General features: G+C 29.2%; 1 long non-coding RNA gene across 1 annotated transcript; it reads left to right on the top strand.

The window, feature by feature from the left end:
- The first annotated feature begins 301 nt into the window (after positions 1 to 301).
- LOC127279178 (uncharacterized) lies at positions 302 to 27,355 on the top strand. The gene is made up of 3 exons (XR_007842609.1): positions 302 to 463; positions 11,901 to 11,954; positions 27,248 to 27,355. It is a non-coding gene; the product is annotated as an uncharacterized LOC127279178 (long non-coding RNA).
- The last annotated feature ends 127 nt before the right edge of the window (positions 27,356 to 27,482 follow it).

The following is a 27,482-nucleotide window of genomic DNA, read 5'->3' on the forward strand; positions in this document are numbered from 1 at the left end:
AATCTGCCCCAAGTGACTGTACCCTGACTTCCTTGTGTGCGCGTGCAACAATTTTAAATTGTCAAAATTGAATTAATTAATTAATTACTAATTAATTCAATTTAATTAATTAGTAAACAATTAATTAATTAAATATAAAATATTAGAATTAATTAATTAAATATAAAATATTAGTATTAATTAATTAAATTGAATTAATTAGTAATTCATTATTTAATTTTCGATAACTGAAAATTTGTTGCGCGCGCACGTCATAAGCAAGTCGCTTCAAGTCGCTTGCAGAGCAAATGCAAAGCAAATGCAAAGCAAGCAGCAAGTTGTCGAAATTTGTTCAAATTGTTCTTCTATTTTGTCGAATATTTTTTATAACAAGTGCATTCATTTAAAGTAAAGAAGTTATCAATGTATGGAAATTATAAGGAAATTGTTGGCGACGTGAAACAATTATGATTTTCAGGACTTTGTAAGTAGATACGCGTTACCGGTTCACTGCGCCGGTATACACGTTTTTATCATATTTTATCTAGATATTTGAGAATTGTATTTATATAGAAAATATAAATTCTTATTATAAATTCGTCATTATAATAATAATGACGCAAATATTTATATACTTTTGTTATTATAATTGTTAATTTCGTAGTATAAACTCCTAACCTCAAATTTTCTGTCAACTGAAAGTTAAAAGAACTATACTAAAGATACAATTGCATTTAACATTTTACAAATTTATTTAGTAATAAAGAAATTTAACTCATTTTCATACAATTTATAAGAAAATATTAATAAGTTCCATTTGATACAATGTATAGTGAAGGATCTTTTGAGTAGTGAGTTGACATAAGTCATTAGCGATAAATATATGTTCATAGAATTGGACATTCATGTTCGTATATATATATGAATTTGTATATGTGTATTTCTTGTGCAGTGCTCTCTCTCTATATATATATGTATGTATAAATTCAGTTCCCGTCACGTGTACGTGTCAAAATCAATATTTGGCGTCACTGGGTTATGATAAAGTGTACATGCAGTCCACTTGCTTTCACGGAATTTCAACCACGTGTGTCATCTACATTGCGTGTGTTTGTTACAGATCGAATTTAATCCCGTCAAACAAATTTTATTTATTTCTCAATTCAAGACAAGATCCTCTTTTCTTATACAATATATGTATTTCTTTTTCGATCTGAATATTTTTTATATTTTATATAGAATTTGAATTGACATACTTATATAGGTTTTATATGACTAAACTGCAATTTCGATTATTCAATCAAATCTTTGATTAATTCAAACAAACTTTCATTATTTAATGTTTTTTTTATTTCAATTAAATTAAAATTAATTAAATTAAAAATTTAATAAGATAAAAACAAATTTGGATTGTCCAATAAATTTTGTGTTTGTAACGAGGAATAATTATATTGACGAAAATAATTATATTACAGATGTAAATTAGTAACTAGTAACATTTATTATTATTTTTTTTTTAATTATAATTATATTATTATAAATAATTAGTATTATATATTATAATCATAATTATTATAAAATTATAATTATTATTACTATTTTTACTATTATAATTTTTATTATTTATTATTATTATTATTATTATATTTATTTATTATTTATTATTATTATAATAATGTAACATAGATACATATTATCTTTTTACATGAGGTTATATTTAAATAATTATTATAAATAATTATTATTATGGTCAGTTGGGGTAAAAATGGGGAAAAGAGGTTTTGGGGAACTTAATTTACAGTTTTAAAATGAAGTTCAACGTCAATATTTTAACCTCAGATCACCTGCAAGAGGTTTTGAGTATTGACAAGCTTTTATTTTGACAATTGTCAGCAAGATAAAAAAAGTTATCGCTCAATGCATAAAAACTTGAAAGTCAAAGTTAAACTGTTTCAGTATTTTGTCTCGCATTTCAAAGAAAACAGACTTAAAAATCATACCAAATTTTTTTCTTATTCCTTATGACTCCCATAATAGAAATTCACTTGAATTTTTGATTTTTGTTAATTTGGTTAATAATAAGCTGTCCCCATTTACCCCAAAAATTTGAAAACTCAGGGTAAATGGAGCCAAAAAATTGACAAAAATAAAAAATTCAAGTGAATTTCTGTTATGAAAGTCATAAGGAATAAGAAAAAAATTTGGTATGATTTTTAAGTCTGTTTTTTTTCAAATGCGAGACAAAATACTGAAATGAAAAAAAATTAAAAAATTTCAATTGGTTCAACTATTATATATCTACTACAAATTTTTTTTCAAATTTTTTCATCCCTTAATACAGTAATATACTTAAGGAAACTTTTTTCTTAAAACTTTCTTAGAAACTATGCTGTCCCCATTTACCCAGAATTTTATGAAATTTTTTAAATTTTGGGGTAAATAGGGACAGTCAGTTTCATGCGCGTTTAAAGCTTATCTAAATTTTTTTCTGCTGCATAAAATTAATCCTGGGAATGTAAATAACAACTTTAAAAAAAATAAACCCGCAAATATTTAACCTTTTAAAGGAAGAAACTTACGTAATTTGTTGAAAATAGCGATTTTGTCCCTATTTACCCCCAACTAACCCTATATATTATAATAATAATTATAAAATTATCATTATTATTTTTATTATTATTATTATTATTATTATTATTATTATTATTATTATTATTATTATTATTATTATTATTATTATTGACTATTATAATTGTTATAAATAGATACGAAATAATATCGTAGATAATTTGATTTAGAAAAAAAATTCGATGTTTTTCCAATTTAAAATATTTTTTTTTTTTTGTGAAAAATCATAAATTTCAAGCAAATGATATACATTATTGGCGTGTGAAAAAAAAAGCGCGTATATACGGTTCGAGGAATATTTCTTCAGTGGAGATATTTTCTTCCACGTGCATACTAACGAATTTTAGCAATACGATTCGAAATTGAATTCACAAGAAGCGAACGAGGAAATTCGAAGCGACAGGCTGCAAAAAATAATTTTGTTGGGAACGATGCTCTAGAGTCGTGACAGAAAATCGAAGCTCAGAAAAATATTTACGCTCCCTTCCGCCTTCGAAACTAATCTCGTGACCGTATATATATATATATATATATATTCGCATCATCGTCCTCCACTGACTTTAATTTTGATATCGATCCAATCGGCTTTCTCATATATATATATATATATATCTCGTCAACGGGGAAAATACACGCGTGTGTTTCGGGAGGTTCGTTACATTACGCGAATATTATTGTGTGTACTCTGCGTGATATGCGTTATATTCCTCGTCTCATGTTATTCCCACCCTATTAATTTTCTACTCTTTAGCTATTAATTTTCGTGTCATCCACGCCCGTTTTCCGGCCACTGTGGCGCGTTTCTGTCTTTATACATATATATATATATGTATAGTGTATTTTCCAATAGAGGCGTATTTGCGCATGGAGACATCCGGTGATGCACGTATGCGAATATGAACAAGTGTATAGGGCAAACAGTATTGTGCTGCTATTTACATGCTTTGGATTTGTCTTCCTTCTCTATATCTTTGATCTCTTCTTCTTATCTTTTTATTCTTGTATTTTTCGTTTCTTTTTTTTGCCGCACACACAGAAAAAAAACTTATTTTAAGGGAAGAATGGAGACATTATTTTTTATTTGTAACATCTTTAAGGTAGCCTTTATTGATCTTATGTACAATTTTTGTTATGTATCGTATGTATTTTTTTTACATTTTTGATAAATTATTCAGTGAAAAAAAATTTATTTGTTTCAAATTTGATTATTATCAAATAAATATTTACTTGAACCAAATAATTTTTATTTGAATTAAATAAACTGTATTTGAAGAAATAATTTCTATTTACCAATTAGGTGACTGAAATAATTATTTAATACAAATATTTATTTGATAATAGTCAAGTAACTGCGATTATTTGAAACAACTAAAATTTTTTTTTCAGTATAGCATAACTTTAGATAATATTTTTTTCGGTGTATTATAAAAAATATTTCTACAAAGATTTGTATACACTGAAAAAAAAATTTATTTGATTCAAATACTTCAAATTATTTGAAAAATATTTAATTGGTTCAAATACTTTTTATTTGGATCAATAAAATATGTATTCGATTCAAATAACTTGAATTATTTGAATCGCATTTATTTAACTCAAATATTTCGTTTATTTGATACAAATAAAAAGTATTTGACACAATAAATTTATGTAATTGATTCAAATAAACTGAATTATTTAATACAAATAATTCATTATTTAATCCTAATACACTATTTCATCAAGACAAATAAAAAAATATTTCAATCGATTAAATATTTATTTGAAACGATAATAATGATTTACTTGAAACCATTAATTTATTTATTTCACTCAAATATTTTATTTTATTGAAACAAATAAAAAGTATTTGATACAATAACTTTATTTAATGGATTCAAGTAAACTATAAATTATTTAATACTAATTTCATAATTGATTTAAATAATTATTTATTAGCTTTGAATATTCCATTTATTTGATTTGAATATTTTGGATTTGATTCAAATAACTATTTATTTGATACGATAAAATAAAATAAAATAAAATATATATGTTATTTAAAAAAAATTTTTCGCAATAAGTTATAATTTTAATTATATATTTTGAGAAAATATTTCATTTGAATATTTTGATTTGCAAATTTTTACAGAAGAAACTACATTTTGTGAATATATGTGAATCACACATAAATACTTATACATATATAGCTTCTTCCATTGCAACAGTTGCCTGTTGCAACCCGGGCCATGCTTTTGACTCACTCCAACACACTAACTTTTCGACCCATCCAACTTCATTTATACATTGTGCGAAACGAATACTCTACATTTTCACTTTTACATTTATAATGCACACAATAGAAAATGAAAAGTACTATTTGGTTATTTCAAAAAATGTTTTTACACTTTTAGGAAACAAAATTTTTGTTTTCTAACTTTATATATTTGAAAGAGATTTTTCATTCCCCATTCTCATAATAGTCAAATATTGGATATTTTTAAATCAAATATATATTTGTCTTTGGATCTCGAATAAATATATATTTCCCACATCTTATTTGACATAAATTTTGTCGCGATTTTAAAAATTAACCAATCAGAAATTGTCAGGAAAATCGTGATTAATGAATTTTAAAAATCGTGCCAAAATACTTCTGTTAATTGTTCGTTCGACTATTTGTAATTTCGGACAAATAAAATTACGTCGTTTTAAAAATCAATTTCTTTACTATAAAAACAATTACCAAAAAAAAATTGGAACAAAAAAGAAGGTGGGGTTTTAGAGTATGTAATTTAAATTCAAAGATTTTTATTAAAGTGACCGCCATTTTGTTATTTTTTAACATTTTTTAAGATTCGTACCGGATTTTTAAAGAGGAGTGAAAGCACTTTCAGGTTAAAAAAGAAAAAATTAAGTATCCCAATTAGACAAAAAGTTATAACACTTTATGAGCCAAAAGTTTTGAAAGTGAAAATGAACGAAATATTTTTTGGAACATTCTTTAAGTACGAATTTTATTACAAAATATTGTTTTAAATATCAAAAAAGAATTTTTTTAATTAATAATTATAAAATTTACTGTTTTATTTTACATTGACATCATAATTTTTAATAATTTATAGATTGAAAAAAATAATTCGTTCATTTGAACGTTCAAAACTTTTGGCTCATTAACACTTTAAAGATTTATTTTTTCGAATTTTAAGATAAACTCGACTTGAAAAATTAAATTCGTTGTAATTTGAAATGAATTCGGTCATGGATTTTCTTGATTCAATACTATTTTTTTTAATACTTATTGAATTAGAGAGCAATTTATAATTTAAAATAAGTGGAATTTCACTTATTCATATTCAGTGTAAGTTTTACATTCAAATTTAATCGCGATTTTTTAAGACTAAACGTAAATTACATTTGAATAAATAAAATCAAATTAAATTAAATTTATCTAACCAAATTAATGCTTGATATTAAAATTTGAATTTAAATCCTTCCAAATTTTTTACACGAAAAGAAAATAAATATCAAATTTTATAAAAGTATTTTCAATTTTTGTAAAAATATTTTCAAGTCCTGGAAAATATGGTAAAAAGGGAAATTATCATAAAAGAAATACTAATCTTTAATATAATCTTTTACGAAATTTACAACATTCTCTAAATTTCAATTAGTCAGATTTGACATATAATTCAACTGCATCGATTTGTTCATTAAATGAATTAATAACCGTTTTGACTAATTTTTAACCAAAAATGATAAATTGATAGTAAAAAACTACTAATAAGTTTACTAATTGAAATAGCGGCTTTGCTAAATTAATTAGTAGTTTTCTATTAACAATTATAGTCATTTTTAACTTAGAATTAGTAAAAACGGTTACTAATTCATTTAATGAACGAATCTGCACAGTTCAATTATATAGTCAAAATAAGTGACTATTTCTCTCTAAATCTGAATAAGTGAAATTTCACTTAAAATGTTTCAAAAGTCTTCCACGTAGAAAAATAAGTGTATATATGCACTTAAAAATAAGTGATTTTCACTCAAAAATAAGTGAAGTTTCACTTATTTTTAAGTGCATATACACTATTATTTTTCTACGTTGAAGACTTGAAACATTCTAAGTGAAATTTCACTTACTCAAATTTAGAGAGTTTCAGATTTAGAGAATATATTAAAATTTGGTAAAACGTATATTTAATTAGTAAAATGTTACCATTAGTAAATGGTACTAAATTTTTTTTGAATTCTGTGTATTAAGTTTAAAAAAGTTTTTCTTAATCAAAATGTTTTTTTAATCATATTTTCCACGATTTGAAAATACTTTTATAAAATTTGATATTTCCTTTTTTCCATGTATACACAGAAAATTGAAAGGTATTAAAATAAGCTGCAACGCTTCTTATTTTAATCCATTTTTACTTATTTTAATACCAAAATGGATTAAAATAAGAAACATTTGATTAAAATAAGAAGTGTTGCAGCTTATTTTAATACCTTTTAGTTTTCTGTGTATTGATATTAAGCAATTTTTGTAACTGTTAACACAAAAAAGAGATATTGATTGAAAACAAATTGTTTCAACTTTTGCACTAAGATTGTATTAAATATATAATTCAGTGAAATCTATAATTATATATATGATTAGGATTTATTTCTCAATATTAGATATATATATAGGGATAAAATAGATTTCGAGCTAAAACTATGTTTTACAACAAAGAAAACATCTCGGAAATCCGATAGACATAATTACTGATGAAAACATCTACGCACACGTAACGTTCGTTATCCAAGTTCAGTAATTAGTTATACTCTCTTCCTACGGAGGCAGTTATAAGCCCTCATTCTTGTATATATATATATACGTGTTATAGGATGCATATACGTATATGTATAGATATACCTATATAAGGACGGAATATAGTTAGAAGCATAGCAACCTGTAGCGGTGGCATCGTGAAAAGAGAGAGAGAGAGGATAGGAGTGGAGCCACCCCTTCTCGTATAGCCAGGGAGCCCGAACGTTGGGAAAAAAAGAGAGAAAAAGACGAAGTAGAAGAAGAAAAAAAGAGTGAAGCGTCGCTCTCGTAATTAAGGACCAAGAGACATCGATCGGTTCCTATATACGCGTTGGGTGGACTTTGAAGGGTGGTGGGAGAGAGTAGGTGACCCGAACCTACCCTAAATCGAAGAAGCATGAGACACACCCTGAAAGAAAATGGAAGGGATTTTGATGTGGGTGGCTGCGAATGCTCGGGGATGAGACAGGTACCCTACTCCCGATATCTTATTTCGTTTCCCCCTCACCTCCTCCTAACCCCCCCGGGCCGACGCGGCGGCGACTCTTCGGCATCGCGTCGCGTATACCAATCCCCCTCGTCACACCAATGAGCGGCGGGAGGAGGAGGAGGGGGCTGATGGTGAGGTTGGGTGGCATAGACGAGGTGCAGGGCAGGTGTGCGAGTCACAATGGAAGACGCTGCCGCGCGAGTGAGATGAAATAACTCTAGCGAAAGAGAGAAAGAGTGAGGCGGCGGCAACGCCCATTTTTTGATAAGCTAGTTACCCACCCATCCTGCCTCCAGTTGGGGTGGCAGCAACCCAGCTGGAGTATGGGTTTTCTACGGAGATCAATAACTGCATAAAAATAAAGTGAGCCTCTGGCCCGCTACCTTTAACCCACCTCTCGCCATGGCACCCTTACCCTACCAAACCACCTCTCCTCCTCTTCATCCTCATCTCCTTTACCCCTCTTCCAGGACTGCTCCTGCGTTAACGTCTTCGTTCTCTTTTTTTCTTTCTCTTTCTTTCTCTCTCATCCCCCTTCCTCTCTCTCTCTCTCTCCCAGCTATCCCTTTTTATCTTTCTCTTTATATCCTCCTTCCCTATCTTCTTTTCTTCTCTATATACGCTTTCATCCTCCACACCCTCCAATGAGATCCAGAGGTTATTGCCTGTATTTTCTTAAGGGATGAATTCCCCGCGGCAAGAGAGAGAAGGAAGGACGGCCAGTGAGGTTACGTGTCCTTATAGAAAGAAAAACGGGGGTGGGAATGGAAAGAGAGGGAGTGATGAGGGAGATGAAACACGTAAAAGGGCATCGAGATCTGTTCAGCGCGCGGTGATGCTGCTGATGATGCGAGAGAGAGAGAGAGAGAGAAAGAGAAAGATAGCTAGGGTGGCCTCTTAAAATGTATATGACCGCGTCCTTGTATTAGATTCTCCACGTTATATTCGAACGTTATGCAGAATCTCAAGCTCTCTGAACTTTTATACAGGGGGAATATGGAAGTTTTCTTCTATGCCAAAGTATATAGAAATAATAACCTGTGGAACTTGTCGCGCAAAAGGAGATACATTTATATAAGGGAATTATCAATTAATATGTGGAAATTTAACTGTGTGAATTGTACCTTATTAAGGAAGGTTAACTATTAATTTAATCTATATAATTGGCATAAATTTGAATTATGCATGACAATAATTTTGACAGTGTTGCATGAGGTGTGTAGTAGTAGCATCTTCTCACTATGTTTTTCTAACATTATAAGAATAGACTCCCTTGTCGTTGAAATTAGTTTAATGCTGTTCGCACTTGATAATGGTTGTAAAATAAGGGAAGCAAACTCGATAATAGGTCTAACTAGTGAGAAAAAAAGAATTTTTATCTCCATATGTGAAATGAATAAAATGAAATTTTTGTATCCTTTTCTTGTCGAACTATTGGCTGCCAATACTGGACCACGATTAATAAAATTTTGGGATGATATTGCCATTAATAGGTATCCAATATTGGTTTGTCATTGGCTGCCAAGACAAATAACGGATTTTCAAATGCTTGGTTCTTAATTGGCTATACGTAGATTGGACCATCGCATTGAAAACCAATGATCGGCTTCCAATAATGGCCCAATCTTTGTAGCCAATTAATAACCGAGCTTTTGAGAATCTGTTTTTTATCTTGGCAGCCAATCATGAACCAATATTGGCTCCAAATTATTGTTAACATCGTGATCATTCCAAAACCAATCGCTGTCATATTATTGGGCCTACAGAAATCCTTAGGACGTACGTATACGCTCAGATTATTCCTGAATATCCTGATGCTGTTAGGATATGTTTAAAAATTCGAAAACGGTTTATTAGTCAATTGTTTTAATTTTTATTATAATTTTGCCGACGTTTCGAGATGGCACCGGTTCATCTTCAGGACAAAGTTTGTTGTTTTAAATAAAAATAATTTTTGTTTATTTATCAAAAAATATTTTTCTTAACAGATTGGTTCCTGAAAAAGCCAAACAAAAATTTAAAACAACAAAATATGCCTCGAAGATGAATTCGGTGCCAGCTCGAAACGTCGAATTAGAGAAATAGTCACGTGACGCAAAGATAGCGCTCCTAGTGTTCACTATCGGAAATACCAAACGCTGCGTACATCGTCAATGCTCTGTTGAATGTATTTTTTTAAATGTTAAATGCATTCATCTAAATTAAAGAAGTTATTAAAGTGTTGAAATTATTAAAATCATTCTATTTGCTCGCATCCAGCGAAAATATATATTTGTCTCAGAGCCAAATAAATATTTGATTCAAATAAATTTGATTTGAGTTAAATAAAAATTTTATTTGTGCTAAATAAATTTTGTTATTTAAAACAAATAAAAAGTTATTATGCTCTGAGACAAATCTATTTAAGCTCGCGCAGATATATTTAAATTGAAATTTCTTTGTTAATAAAATGTTTTTCTTATAATTTCAACAATGACAGATTGATTGGTAAGATTTTTATTGTTAAATATCTGCGCGTTCTGTTCATTTTTTACAAAATTGGATTTATCGACTTTTGAAAATTTGCATATATAATTAAAAACAACAATTATCAGTTAAAACTGGAATTTTTCTTTTGTATAGTCAATATATATTTTCTGTTGAAAAAATTGTTTCTGAAAAATTTTGTTTCATTATCTGTTTGCTTATATGGTGTATGCTCCTCACTGTTGTCGTGAAAAATAATTAATATTTTAATGTGCTTGACCGTGCTATGTAATTAAATTCTCCCTTTCGTAAAAGGACGGGCCACCATAGCGCTTCTGCGAATGTGCATGTGGGTCCTTCGCAGAAGTGATTTTCAGGGGTAGTTTTTGCTTGAATTTTCTCGGAACGTGTGTCGCGTTTTTAAACGCGCATGTATGGTACATATATCTATACACAATACACCCCCCATATGTGAACAAGTCCGGGGAAGCGAAAGACGACGTTTCTTTCGTACAAAAGCAATTTTCAGATTGCCAGTAATTTAGTGGTGCAAATATACTATATGTACATATATATATATATACAGTTGGTGAAGAGTGGGTGTTGAGATTCTAGGAGTTATGTGCGGAAAGGGGAGGTGAGGGTTTTCGAGAGGGTTTTGAAGCGCGCACGCATCTTTGGATTAAGGCTAAAAGGTGGAGCGAGGTCTAGGTACTGTATACGTATCCCTGGTACTATACGCATTTAGTTTGTACTGAAAAAAAGGGGGGTATATTCCTCATACCGGAAAGAGTGGGTATTACGTTCAGGTAACCGGAACAAAAACGATTTTCTCTCGAGGGTCTTGTTGAGAAAATCTTGTCAGTAGTTTATACGTATTTCAATAGGGAGGAATATGTATTTTTACGTTAAATAATAATTGTCCAAGTTTTACCATTTTTAATTTTTACTCTTGCAATATTTATCTCTTTTTTTATTGATTCTTTTTTATTTATTTCTACATTTTTACTTCTGGAATTTGAATTAATTAAAATAGTTGATTTTTTTAATAATAAAATTTATTTTAGGAATAAAATAAAATTGTATCATATATAGAAAATAATCAGTGTCATTTCGCCAAGGGTGAAAAGAGACGGAGTAATCCGCTTTCGTATACATAAATCAAGCGTAGGGGTAGGTCCTGGGGTAGGTCAGCTCCCGGCTATCCTCTGAGGGTTAAAACTTTCAGACTTAGGGGTCGGCTTCCTCGAGACACGCAAATTTAGGGTGGGTCGTCGTTCTTTCGTGTACGATACGAATATTTTTACCTTTTCACTAAATATGAAACAATTCTCACAGACAGTGTAGTTAAAAAAATTTTTCTTTTATTTATATTTATTAAATAAAATTTAATTTTTAATACGTATAAATATTTTATTTAGAAGATTGACAATTTTATAATTTATCCACTAATTGGTATTTTCATAATTTATTTCATAATTATCTTTTTTATTTGATATTTTGTCTTTGAATTATGAAAAATCCATTAAAGTTTCCTAATTTTTTTGTTTGTAGATCTGTACGTCTCTTTCCTGTGATTCCAGACAAAATTGGCGTTTTTGGTAAAGGGTGAGTTGGTTAATTTAAACATTTAATGTTCATTTTTATTATGGTAATTAATTTTTAATAGGTTATTAACTAGACAAATATACACGGAGAAAAAGAAAATGTTCACTGAAAGAAGGGTTTGGTTTTCAAAAAAAGGATTGGTATATTTAAACCAAAATTTTTTTGTTGTCTCAACAAAATTTTAATTGTTTCAATTAAACTTTGGTTGACACAACCAAAATTAGAAAAAAGGATTTTTGTTGTCTTAACTAAACTTTGGTTGGGTTCAACAAAAATTTTTTTTGACGCAACAGAAACATTTTTGTTTAAATATAATTGACAAAAAAACGTTAGGTTAACCAAATGTTTTCATATCAAAACCAAACCTTTTTTTTAGTGTTAAATCTAATAATCGGATTGTTAATATAGTAATATAATACAAAAGAAACTGAACTCATTTTTGCTGCATCTCATTATGAGATCTGCATCAAAATGAATTAACAAACAACTTTACGTTACTCAAAATAAACCTGTTTAGAAAAGCTGAAAATATTCGTTGAATGTCATTAGTGCGTCGTATTGGATTTAGTGGCTAAAAGCAAGTGTTTCATACTAGATAATGAATAATTAGGGAAAAATGTATATGAGGGAACAGGGAAACATTTCAAAGTGGTTGTATTTATAAATTATTTTTAATTAATCTCAAATTTTGTAATGGCGTCAGTAACGTTAACAATATTACTAACCTAAAAATTCTATTATTTAATTTCGTTAATTTGTGTAAATTTGAGAATTAAAGTTAAAAAATTTTTTCTTCGCGTGGTCAACAAGAAAACATTTATTTTCTCAGTCAGATGAAATTTCGACAGTGACACTTGAGAAATAATGCGCCGCATATGTAGGACGTAGTTCGAGTGATTTTTTTTCCATTCGTAGAGGTCGGGCGGTGTTGAATGCACCCCCTTTCCGTATCGTTCACTCGGTCTGTCATTTACGCAGTGTATTCAGAGGATCATAGAGTGAATACCGCGTGTAATGCGTGCACGCATGCAAACGTGATATGTCTCTCTCTGAGTTGATTTTTTTTCTCCTTTTTTTCCGCGTAGCCTCTGGCATAGATTGAGGGATATAAGAGAGAGAGAGAGAGAGAGAGAGAGAAATAGATATAGATAGAGAGAGAAGGGATGAGGTGGAAAGAGGGCAGATAGCAGAACATTGCAAACGATCAAATAAAAGCCCGCGTTTTCCCCGATATTGAACCCTAAGCTAAGCCTAACCTGCCTCAACCTACGACCGCGGCAACGTGAGTTGGCAGAGGGATGTTGGTGGGTGGAAGCCACCCCAACTGCGGTCGTTGACCCACGCACACCCCGTCCAGCACCGAACCCACCCCTCAGGGCCGACGACGACACTGGTGCCGTCTCACGGAAAAGTATTGCACTCCCATCAACCCCTTTTCAAAACTCCCTTTCTCTTCCTGCGAGACTAAGTTCCAACGTTGGCACCATCAACTCGAAAGAGTTCAAAAAAAAAGAAACAGGGAAAAAAAGAAGAGAGAGAGAGAGAGAGAGGTGTAACGAGAGCGAAAGCTTCAGATTCACGAAACCTGTTTCTGGCATCCAAAGTTGGTGTGTATAAAAAAAAAGAAAAGAGAGGTTTTTCGAATGTCAATGCCCTCGAGAGTCGGGAGGGTAGTTTGAAAAGCGAGAGACAAGAGAGGGAAGAAGAGATTGAGAGAACGAGAGACTATGGGAGAAAGAGAGAGAGAGAGTGAAAAAGAGATTTTTTCGCAGCGTTTGAGAACGCGTGAAAGTCTGAAAGTAAAAATAGGATAGAGTTGCGGTTAAACACGCTGCATTAGACGATAAACGTAGAAGGCACCCCTATGCATGGACTTTTTATTTACTAACGCGATGCCTGATTTAGTATCAAATCGGGCAGATACGTGCGTGTCCTTACTTCCGGCTTGGGGCTGCACGTTGATGTACTACCTCTGCTATCCTCGCCTATTTTTTTTCCTTCTGTTTCGTTACTATAACGTCGCGCGCGCTGCAACAATCACTTACGCTCCAATCTCAGTCCATTAACCCCGATAGAAACGATTTTTGGACTTAAGAAATTTTAAAAAAATATAATTCAATATTATCAAACTTTTGAAGTTTTAATAAAATTTAGTATATAATGATAGTTGACAGGAATTGTATAAACAAATTAGTAATTCTTTCTTAATAACTTACTTTTGTTTTTTTGGTTTTACACATGAGAAAAATGATCTATTAAAACTAATTTCCTTTTTAATTGCTCTAAATTTGAATCAGGGAAATTCACTCATGATGTAGTTGTAATGCAACTGAACTACTTCAGTAAAATTTTCACTAAAATTCTGTATTATTTAACTGAAAATTAGTAGAATTCTTTACTGATTGAAACAGTCGAATCTGTTTTACCAATTAATGATAACGTAAATTTGACTGTTTAAATTAGTAATTTAATTTAGTTTGAAAGAATCTCCTTGAAGCTGAAAATTCGTTATTAGGGTAAATATTTTATATTTTATTTAAAAATTTTTTTTTTTCAAAACAGTTTCAGAAGATTATCTTTAGATATAATTTGTTAATTTTTGATTAACAGGGTTGCCATAAGTCAGGGAAATGTCAGGGAAAATTATTTTGAAATTTTTGTGGCAACCCTAATTAATTGTATTAATGGTGTGTACATTGAATAGGGTCGTAAAACATCGTAAAACAGTTGGATTTTTTTGTCATTTTTCTAAAAATTAAAACCAAATTCCACTATAAAAAATTGAAAAGGTAATTTTTAACTATTTCATCAGTTTTCTTATTTTTAGAAATTTTACAGTTTAAAAAAATTAAATTTTTTTAAAATCAATCTTATGATTAATTGTTTAAAACTATGAAAAAAGCTTATAAAAAATTAGCATTAAAAAATAATAGATATTATGAGAGAGGTTATAATTTTGATTTTTCGAGAATGTTGATTTTTATTTAAAAAAATTATTAACTAATTAATATTAATAATAATTAATAACTTTTATTTATTTTTAATTATTTAATTTAATTTTATTAAAAATCAATAAATAATAATAAATTAATTAATTACTATTTATACTAATAAATTAATAAAACATTAATAATCTATTTTTGTTTGTTTCCAAAATGTTTTCTTTTAATAGTAAACTAAATTCTTTTAATAATTAAAGGATATAATTTAAAGAACTTTCGGTTTATTATAAAAGGAAATTCTCTTAAATAAATATTAAAAGAAAAACCCGTTTAAGATAAAAAGATTCTTTTAAAGTTAAATGGATTGTTTTCTCAGTGTACCATATATATTGTGCCTTTTAAGAAGTTATGTTAGATTAGAATTATAGAGGAAGTATTTTAATAACAATATTTTATTTTATAAAAATAATTATTTCTACAGTTAAAAAAGTAAAATACTGAAAAATTGTTTAAAAACGAAATTTTATTTTATTTTTTATAATATTACAAAATAATTATAATTATTATAAAATGTTTCAATTAGAAGAAAAAAAATGCCTTTCTCTGAGCAAAAACTTTTCTGCTTACTCTCTTCGCAAATTACACTTCTTATTTACTTAATTATTTTATTATTCCTGGAAAGCAAAGTCAAAGTATTTATATAAAAATACAGCATAATTTTCGTATAAATTTTTTTTCGATTTAAAAAAAGTCTTTGGTACTTCATTAATGAAAAATCTTGTTAGGCGCGGACCTTATTATCTGTACAGGACAAAAGTGAACTCGGCTATTTTCTTCCAGATCAGCTTTCGTATTTTTTTTTCTAAAGGAGTTTTAATAGGGGATGATAGGGTCGAAATGGGGGTCAGGAAAATTGCGAATGTCATTTTTCGATTAAAAATCCTCTCGAAGAACCTAAAGCTATGATATGAGAAGGAAGCAGACTTTGTTGAGGGGGAGGAGGATGAGGCGGTCAGGAACAAGGATCAGGGTGGCTAATGGGGCGGTGAAGAAGGGTGGGAGGGGGTAGGTAAAAACGACGGTCTGTGACCCTTTGGCAAGTAATAATTGCCCGCAATTACCATAGAATAAGGAGAGAGGAAAAAAAGAGAGAGAGAAAGAGAAAGAAAACTTGCTGCCACAACAGTTGCAGGAGTTTCAGTCTGCACCCCTGTGTAAGTAGACTAATTATGGGGTTGGGGTTTGTGTACCACGAGGGAACAGGGAATAGAATGCGACGGGTGAGGTCGCGGTAAATGAAAATTTAACATTCGGTCGATCATTGCACCTGCGTAGAAAAGAAGTACATGAAACCTTCGGGGAGAGTTGGAGAGCACCGCGAAAAATTCACCGCGCGGAACGGGTCCCTCCTTTTTTTTTTTATTTTCTCTCTTTCTCTTCTTATTTCACTTTAAAGCTTCGCTCGAGAATTCATAGAAGTGACAGGAGAAATTATACAGGTCTTATTATAATGAACAAGTGTATAAGAGTTTTCTGATTTTCCATTGAAAAATAGAAGAAAAAATAATTCTCTTTATTTGACATTGTATTTAATTGTTTAAAATTTCATGATTTACAGAAAGAAATAATTAATTTTTTACTTTTATTTAAATTAATTTAAGATTATGTTGAAAAATCTTTGGGGTTATGGGGAATCGAACCCGGGTTCGTTGCCCGCAAGTTGTGAACGCTAACTGACCTACTACTTAATAAATCGAAATTAGTAAAAATGTTAACCAATTTTAAACTGTGCTTTTTTCTTTTGAATAAATATTTCGGGTGTACTTCCGAAGTAGGGGTACCTCCGATTTTAATAAAACTTGGTATACTAACGTATTTTGGTGCGCTGATTACGAAAATGATAGTGAAAATTGGCGCAAATTTGATTATCATTGGTAAAAACCATAAAAAACACCATAAAATAATGGTTTTTTACGATTATCTCGTAAAAAACAAAAAATTTCGAAAAAAGTTTTAGACAAAAGTTGTAGATCTCAAAAAAACACACATTTTATGTTTTATGCATTTTTTACCAAAAGTCATTATTTTTCGAGAAAAATCCAAAAAACGAAAAACACCATGATAATGAAAACATATACAGCAGTCATGGTTAGACATATTATTTGACTCGTATACAGTATCATATTCACCATTAGTCAGGATCTAACGAATTCGGCAAAATACTTTCGGCCATATCCACCCCCTCTCGCCAAGGTTTTTTTTAAAAAGAAAAGCGAGCAGTACCTTACGCGGCCGAAGGCCGTGTTTACTATTTTGCGTTTAACGCTGCTGTGGACTCCACCCCACAATTTCCGCAAATTACTTTCGGACACATCCACCCCCTCTCGCCAAGATTTCTTAAAAAGAGAAGCGAGCAGTACCTTACGCGGCCGAAGGCCGTGTTTAATATTTTGCATTTACCGCTGCTGTAGACTCCACCCCACAATTTCCGCAAATTACTTTCGGACCATTTTTCTCGAAAAATAATGACTTTTGGTAAAAAATGCATAAAACATGAAATGTGTGTTTTTTTGAGATCTACAACTTTTGTCTAAAACTTTTTTCGAAATTTTTTGTTTTTTACGAGATAATCGTAAAAAACCATTATTTTATGGGGTTTTTTATGGTTTTTACCATGATAATCAAATTTGCGCCAATTTTCACTATCTTTTTCGTAATCAGCGTACCAAAATACGTTAGTATATCAAGTTTCATTAAGATCGAAGGTACCCCATACTATATACGAGTCAAATAATATGTCTAACCATGACTGCTGTATATGTTTTCATTATCATGGTGTTTTTCGTTTTTTGGATTTTTCTCGAAAAATAATGACTTTTGGTAAAAAATGCATAAAACATAAAATGTGTGTTTTTTTGAGATCTACAACTTTTGTCTAAAACTTTTTTCGAAATTTTTTGTTTTTTACGAGATAATCGTAAAAAACCATTATTTTATGGTGTTTTTTATGGTTTTTACCATGATAATCAAATTTGCGCCAATTTTCACTATCATTTTCGTAATCAGCGCACCAAAATACGTTAGTATACCAAGTTTTATTAAAATCGGTGGTACCCCTACTTCGGAAGTATATCCAATATTTCTTCTTTTTATAACTGTGGATTCAAAACAATAAATTTTTATTCTCAAACGTATCGTAGTTGTTCGGTTAGTGTTCTCAACTTGCGTGCGTCAAACCCGGGTTCGATTCCCCATGTACCCAAAGATTTTTCTGTTTAAAATTTGAATAAAATATAAAAAAAAATAAAGTAGAAATTTAATTATTTCTATATTCTAAATTTAGAAAAAAGTTATTTGATGAAAAATAATTATTTACAATAGATAGTATAAAGATACTATATAGTTGCGAAGAATTTTCTTGGTTAGATTCTCAAAGTGAATATATTCTGTGTAATGAATTTGACCTCGAAGAGCCTCTCTTGAGTTGGTCGATGAAAATTATTAGTAGTATCATCGATATGAGACATTAGCTGTTATTATATTTGTCTATTGCGTATATGTGAATATATATGAGCGGGCGCATCGCGTGTCTCAAACATGTAACTAGACCGAAACCAGTTGCGAGGCCACCATATAGTATATACATATACATATATATACAAGGAGCTCGACAATTTAACTTAACCTAAATTTTCTAAGGCAAAACACGGAAATTAGCTGACTAAAAATGCCAACACCAGCGCCCACTAACACAATATAAAGTGCCTGACTCACGCACCCCGGAAACCAGAAAAATGCGGCTACGTTACTTCTCGGTCCGTTAAGCATTGCAATCGACTCGTTACGTAATCTTTATTTTTCATTCTAAAAACGATATTTTTCTTTAAGTCACTTTTTTTTAAAAAATTAAATGGCATTTATTTTAGTCACTTTTATCATTCCACTCTTCTTGCAGTTTTATTTCATTTCTCTTCTTGGAAATAAAATGATAACTGTAAGACAAAAAATAATTGCTTAAATTTTTTTTACTCGATAAGGTCTTTTGTTAATATGAATTAAAATATCCAAATTTAAAACAAAATATTAATTATAACAATTAGATGGCAAAGCAATAATTGTAAATAACTTTGTTGTATAGAGATTGGTGAATTTAATTTAAAGTATTAAATTATAAATAAATTTAATTTTTTGCACACTTTTAATTTTCTTTTTTTTTGAACAAGATACATATATACGATTATTTAGGCCTCTCGCACGCAGATTTACGCATCGTGCTCGTAATAATGTTCCTTCCTTTATTTGACGGTACCTGATTAGGGGAGAAGGGAGACTTGAAATGACGTGAGCATATGGGGAACGTTACCCATTAGGAATCACGAGTGAAAAAGCGTGAAACCCTCAGGTGAATAAAAAAAAAAAAAAAAAATCCTCTCCTCGCGTTCCTTTTTCGAGTTATCCGTCAACCGCGACGTGGTGTACCGGCTAAGCTTTGAAACCCACCAAACAGACCGGAAAATATGTGAGCTGCATAATTTAGCGTACTATAGGCATATACCACCAACCTAAAGTACTCCATAATAGTGGTCTTGTCAAATCACATAAGCTTGATGAATAGATCTCAAATAGCACAATGTGTTGCTACAATATTGCATTAATATTACATGATAATATTGCGAATATTTCACGGCAATATTTAGGGAATGTTGCTCTGCAATCTTGCTAACAAAACTGATTATATTTGCCCTGAGTTGTAATATTGCCTAAATATTGCCAGGGAATATTTCACATGACGGACATAATCAATGTTGCAACAATATTGCCTCAATATTGCCGTGAAAATAAATTGGCTGGCAGTGCTAATGATTTAGTTGATATAGCAAGATATTTGCTATTGCAGCTAATAGACATTTGCTACATTTGATGAAAAGTATTAACTGCCACAGCTAACAGCGTCCAACTAACATCAGTTAGCAGAAATAGCTAATAAAATTGCTATCCATATAATAGCATTTAAAATTATTTGAAATAGTTCAGAGTTAGCTATATCAGCTAATTTTTTTTTTCAATATGTTGTGCTACTTGGGGATGTGAAACATTTAGATTATTTCCTCCTCCTTTTCCTCCACATTTGTAGTATTTTAACTTCTTTCTTTTTTTTACTTGTCATCGTTTCCTAATTGTGACGACTCATCTTCTTCTCTATACCAGTTCTTACTTTCTGAATTCGTCATTTGAAACTTAGGGGTTAAGTAGGTAATGTATTTCATGTCGAGACGAAATTGACCCGACGAATGGGAAGAGAGGAAAAATTAAGGTCAGTTAGGGGATCGATGTATCTTTCTGTGTATTATATAGCTTGAGGGTTGACGATTGTTTCATTAAAATTCAATTTTATTTTAATGATCAAAAAGTGTACTTTGTTAATTTTTTTTACCACTTATAATTTATTTTTTATTACTTCAGTTTTATTTATAACTATTGAATTAAATTTGCCTTGATGACAGAATTAAATTCGTTTTTTATGACAGATTTATGGAGAATATTTTAAATATTATATAAATTTTAGACTTTATGATGAAAAGAATAAGAATTTTTTAAAAAGTATAAAGTACACGGAAAAAAAGATGATTTACAGATGCTCACTGATGTTTACTATCGAATCTATTGAAGTTAGTAATCACAGCTAAATTTTTTGCTATGACAACGAAAAAGTTTGCTGTGATAAACAATATCAGTCTTAATTTTTAAAAATTTACTGTCACAGAAAACTTTTTTGACTCACAGTAAATTTGTTCGCTATATTAGCGAACAAATATAGGGAATTTATATTCCCTATATTGGCTAATATAGAGACAGCGAACAATTTTGCTGTGGAGTCAAAAAAGTTAGCTGTGACAGTAAATTTTTATAAATTAAGACTGATATTGTTTATCACATCAAACTTTTTCGTTGTCATAGCAAATAATTTAGCTGTTGTTGCTAATTTTGATAGATCTGTCAGCAAATATCAGTTAGTAACTGTAAGCATTTTCTTTCTTTCAGTATACTAATTTATAATTAGTAATTAACTACTAAATAATAATAATAATGATAATAATATCAAGTTGTGATAATTTTATGATAATAATAATAATAAAAATTTTAATTAGTAAGCCTTATTAAATGAATTAATAGGTTTTTACTATCTCACAGCTATTTTTGTAATTAATTGAATTAATAACAATTTTTCCTTTTAACTAATAAATTGAATTAGTAACTGTTTTTACTTATTTTTCAATAAAAAAAACTCTGAGTATAGAAAATTACTAATTCATTTAGTAATAAGTAAGACTTATTACTCAATTCAGTAAGACTTATTAATTTTAATTAGTAAGTTTTAGTCTTACTAAATGAATTAGTAATTTTCTGTTACTAATAATTTTTTTTACTAAAAATTAGTTAAAACGGTTACTAATTAACTTGGATAAAAATACTAATTGACTGTAAAGAAATATTAATTCATTTATTAAGTATTACTAATTATTTGTTTTCTTAAAATATTTATAAAATTAATTTTACTGTAACATTTGTTAATTTAATGAATAAGTTATAATTAATAAGATAAAAGTTAGAACATTATGTTAATTTGGAAATCAGTTTCACATTCCATACATATATGTATAGGTATATATCTAGAATAACACTTGTTGAATATCGTAGTAGTATAAATCTTCTTTTACTCTATTTTGATTATAAATTATCAGCAATAATTTATATTTCAAAAAAAGAAAACAACATATATTTAAGATGAATTTATTTTTATTTATATAGTGTTGTATACAGATAATTTTTTAGTGACGCATCAATTTTTCTATTTTGCAAAATTTTATTACGTATTATTTATTTTAAAATCAAATTCAAATTTATGTACAGACAGAAAAATATGCCTTCACTGAAAAAAAATATTCTGAAGTTTAGAATATATACTTGGCATCTGTTTTAGAATATTTTATTTTTAAATTCAGTATATAATATTCTTAAAATTAGAATATATATATATATTCTTGGCATATTTAGTATATATATTCTTAGTATTTAAAATATATATAAAGTATCAATAATATATTTTAATTTTAAGAATATTACATATTTAATTTATGTATAAAATATTCTAAAATAGATGCCAAGTATATATTCTAAACTTCAGAATGTTTTTTTGCTATTTACATTATATCACTGAAAAAAATGTATTCGATTCAAATAATCGGTTACTTGACTATTATCAAATAAATATTTACTTGAACAAATAATTTTTGTTTGAATTAAATAAATTGTATTTGAACCAATAATTTCTCTATTTGATACAAATACCATTTAATTGACCTAAGTAATAATTATTTAATACAAATAAATATTTATTTGATAATAGTGAAGTAACTGATTATTTCACGGAGTAAAATGGAAAAATAAATAAAGTAACTTTTACTACTTTAAAAGTAAAACCTAAACTGTTCGGAGTTTCTGCACATTTCTGGTAATTTTTACTCTGAAAATAGTATAGAATTTACACCTGAAATAGTAAAAACTATTCCCGAAATAGTACATTTTAATATTTCTGCACGGAGAAAAAAGATTTCTTTTATAAAGATAACTTTTACTACTTTCAGAGTAAAACTGGACCAACTCGAAGTTTCTGCGCATCTCTGGCAATTTTTACTCCAAAAATAGTAAAATTTACTCTAGAAATAGTAAAACTTACTACGGAAACAGTAAAATTTACTACAGAAATAATAAATTTTACTATTTTTGGAGTAAAAATTGCCAGAGATGCGCAGAAACTTCGAGTTGGTCCAGTTTTACTCTGAAAGTAGTAAAAATTACTTTTTCTTTTTCTCCGTGTGGAGTAAAAATTACTAAAAATGCGCAGAAACTCCGGACAGTTCAGGTTTTACTTTTAAATTACACGGAAAAAATTTGGAAAAACGACTAAAGTAACTTTTACTATTTGTACTTTAAATGTAAAACCGGAACTGTCCTCAGTTTCTGCGCATTTCTGTAAATTTTTACTCCAGAAGTAGTAAAATGTACTATTTCCGGAATAATTTTTACTACTTCAGGAGTAAATTTTACTATTTTCGGAGTAAATTTTACTATTTTTGGAGAAAAAATTGTCAGAAATGCGCAGAAACTGCGGACAATTTAGGTTTTTTACTTTTAAAGTAGTAAAAATTACTTTATTCGTTTTCTTATTTTTCTCCGTGTTGAATCAAATAAATATTTTTTTCAGTGAATTATATCTAATAATTAGAAAATGTTCTAATATGATAATAACAAAAATATATCGAAATTTTATTATAATCAATTTAAAAATTATGAAAATTTGATTTATTTATTCATGTTTACAAAAAAATACCCTTTCGTAAACCTAAAAACTAAAAACAATAATATAATTACAATAAATTATTAAATGCGGTTCTCTTAATGAAAATATATCAGTTTGATAATAGAAGAATTTTCAATTTTTTTAAAAACGGAGTAAACTGATTTGGGTTAATCAAATTGACACTGTTGAGACAAGAGAAGAATTTTCAATTTTTTTTTAAAAAATAAAAACTGATTTCTGTTATCAAAGAATTCCAGTGTTTTTTTTTTTTCATTTTAAGTCGAAGTAGATGCAGCCAAAAGTTGTCAGACATTCCATGTTAGTAGCGTAGGGATTAGGTTATTCTCGTGCGTCATTTGCGCCACGTGTTTTTCTCTACCTATCTTGGTGGTTCTTAATTCGTGTCTAAAATGATTTTTCTTATGTCAGTTTGTATATATATAAGTGATTAATAATAAAAGTGAACAGATGTCTCATATATGACGTGTTAGTGTGTGTGTGCGATGAACTTTCGTCAAAGTGGAACGTGCGCGCGACTGCTCAGATTTCCCGCTCGCCGGTGTGTGCGCGGATTCGTCACGTCGAAACCGGATTCAGAGCGCGTGTAAAACTTGGGCTTCTCTCTCTCGACTCTCCTCGTATGTAATGCACAAACACAAGTTTGTATATATACAGTACGTACCTACATTTACTTCTTCCGTGCCATCCAACTTTTCGTGCTTCCTCCCCATTCCCTCCTCGAGTTTGTTCGGCTCTGAGGTTCGTCGACACTGTGTGGAAAAAAGAGGGGCCGAGAGATTGAAGCCGAAGGTCGCACAAGACGACGCCAAAGAATCTGGATGTGATTATATGCGCTTGCAAGAATAATTAGGACTCATATACTGACAATGTTCAGTTCACCGTCCTAATATAACAAAAAAAAAGACGTACGAGATATATATGTAGTCATTTTTAATTAATGCACTCGAGAATTCTTTTGTTTGATTACTGAAGAAGATTTATTGACATTTCAATTTCATTTTTCTTTTTTTTTTAGATCAAGGATTTTTCTTTAAAATATTTTTTTACTTAATTGGCATTTCGAAGTTATTTTTTCTTTCAGTTTACAGAAAAATCCGTAAACTTAAATTAAGAATATATTTTTGGCGTCTATTTAAGAATAATGTCGCGAAGAAAGGGACCTTAGAACAATTATAGGTTATATTTTGAAGTGAAAATAAACAAAGAGGATTAATTCTTAATGCAAATAACCAATGATGTTTAAAGTCTTTATTATATTATAAAATAATAAATAAAAACTGATTTCGATGTTACAGAAATGAAAAGAATCTTTTAATCGAGATAAAACTGTCGTAAACATAACCTATAATTCGTTTGCTTCTAAGGTCCCTTTATTCCCGATGCGTCTCATATTTTATACTTAAATTCCGTATATATATATTCTTATTTTAAAAATGATATATACTGAAATTAAGTATATATTCTTACTTTAAGAATAATATATAATGAATTTAAGTATAAAATAATTTTCTAAAACAACGAAAGTTTTCGTTATTCTATAGAGAAACATATCGCTGTTCCAGATAAAGATTTTTTTACTTGGAACTTATTTTAGAATATTTTATACTCAAAGTCAGTATGTAATATTCTTAAAATTAAAATATATTCTTGGTACTTAGTAATATATTTTTAGTATATTTAGTATATGTTTTTAGCATTTAGAAAATATATACTAAGTACTAAGAATATATTCTAATTTTAAGAATATTACATACTGAAATTAAGTATAAAATATTCTAAAATAAGTCACTTTTTGCATTTGAATTAGTTAAATTTTTTAATTTATTTTTAGTTCTGTGAAAAATCATTTTTTAGTTTGATATTATTTTACAGGGCTAAGTTCTCTTAAATGAATTAGTATAACCGTTTTGACTCATTTTTAGTGAAATATGACTCATTGATAATACAAAACTGCTAATTAATTTATTAAAGTTTACTAATTAAAATAGTAGCCTTAGTAAATGAATTAGTAGTTTTTGACTAAGAATTTGTAACCGCATTGAATAATTTTTTGTCAAAAATGACTAATTTATAGTTGAAAATACTAATTGAATGTATATATAAAACTACTAATTCATTTATTAAAATTTACTAAATAAAATAGTAGCCTTACTAATCGAATTAGTAGTTTTCTACTAATATTTAGTCATTTTCACTGAGAATTAGTCAAAACCGTTACTAATTCATTTAATGAATCGGCGCAGTTCAGTTATAGTTAAAAGTAACTAATTCGCGGTACTGGTACCAGTACTAATTTAAATTAGTAAAAATGTAAACTAATATGAATTAGTGATACACTTTTTCCTTTTGATTTAGTTAAATTTTACTAATTTGATAATAAAAAAAATATTTTTTTTTATTATTAATTAGTTAAATTTTGTTAATTCAAAAACAAAATGTTAGTCACTAATTCAAATTAGTTACAATTTTTACTAATTAGTTTATTTATTCATTATCAGTTTATTAATTTTACGAATTAGCAAAATCTTTTTTTACTATTTATTAAATTTTACTACATACTGCTCTTAATTTGAATTAGTCACTTTTTGACTAATTCAACTGCGCCGATTCGTTCATTAAATGAATTATTAACCGTTTTGACTAATTCTTAGTCAAAAATAACTAGTTGTTAGTAGAAAACTACTAATTCATTTAGCATGGCTACTATTTAAATTATTAAACTTTACTAAATGAATTAGTAGTTTTCTACTAACAGTTATTTTTGACTTAGAATTAGTTAAAACGGTTACTAATTTATTTAATGAACGAATCGGCGCAGTTGAATTAGTCAAAAGTGACTAATTCAAATTTAGAAAGTATTTTAAAATCAAAATGTAAGTTACTAATTTAAATTAGTTAAAATTTTTACTAATTCAAATTTAGAGAGTAATTTGGGGGAAAAAAAGTTAAAAAACATGAATTTGGCTTAATTTTTGTCATGAAGCTTGAATTTTAAAAAATGTCATTTTGCAAAAAAAAGCTTATATTTAGACTTTTTTTTCGGAAATTTAGATTTAGATACAAGAAAACCATTTGATACTTATGTTTTGACATAATATGGACATGTATTTATGACAATTTTTGAATAGGGGTATATAGGCTTGAGATTAAGCCACAGGAGAATTGTGAATTTTCACTGAGAAAGCATTGGATTGCAAACTTGGTCTTTGAACTTTTAGCTCTGAAAGTTAAAGGCCGCATTGTCACACAAAGAAGCGAGAACCGGAATGCCGGCGAGTTTCATAACATTAGAATCATTCGTGCGTTTCCCAAGAGTAGCATCCTGAACTCGAGTTTTCAAATTCCTTTCACCCTCAGTTTTCGATCTTCTTATATCCACACAGTCTTCCCTTCTCTCTCTCTCTTTCCACTTTTTTCTATTCGTTAGAAAAAAAAAAATACATTCGAGGGATTGATTTTGCATTCGGAGTACATACACGATGTTAAGGAGGGTCAGGCAGGGCCCCGTTGTAAAGACGATATTTTCAGGCCGGGCAGTAGGCATATACATAAATGTTTGGTTGGTAGTTGTTGAGACGTGGTGCAGGTCACTCACCGAATATGAGTGAACCATGGTGCGCCCTCCTCAACTGCGTGTTGGGATTGGTCGGCCGACTTTCCTTTGGCGCCGAACCTCCATTGGCCCCCTTCTGAAAAACGTGCGTGAGTATGTTACACACATACATGTACATATATACACACATGCACAATGTACCTACCTCGACGCGCCAAAGAGGCGGCGAACGACGGTAAAAATTTTGTCTCTCATTCCAACCAGAAATTATTTTTTTGCTCGAGCGCACTTTATCTCAAGAGAATTTTGTGAAAAAAAAATGAAAATGCTTTTTTTTCCCACTTTATTCAAAAATTATGATAGAATTGACATTAAATATGACACAATTAATGAGATTAATATTTTTTTTTTTCAGATGGTGACCTTTAAAGAATATTATGACCACAAAGAATGTTATCGTGAGTCATTTAATTGCATTTACGTAAGTTTTATTACGAAATTTAATATTCATTGCAAATGTGCGGTTATTGTATTGATGTAATTTATAAAAATTATTTTTTTCAATCTGTTCGAATTTGACGGAACGCTTGAATAAAAATTAATTTTGTTTGGAATTTTTATTTGACAGCATTTTTTATTATCTCGAATTT

Source organism: Leptopilina boulardi, unplaced genomic scaffold (assembly GCF_019393585.1).
Source record: "Leptopilina boulardi isolate dan_hultmark-lab unplaced genomic scaffold, ZJU_Lbou_2.1 LbouV2_214, whole genome shotgun sequence".
NCBI classification, from domain to species: Eukaryota; Metazoa; Arthropoda; class Insecta; order Hymenoptera; family Figitidae; genus Leptopilina; species Leptopilina boulardi.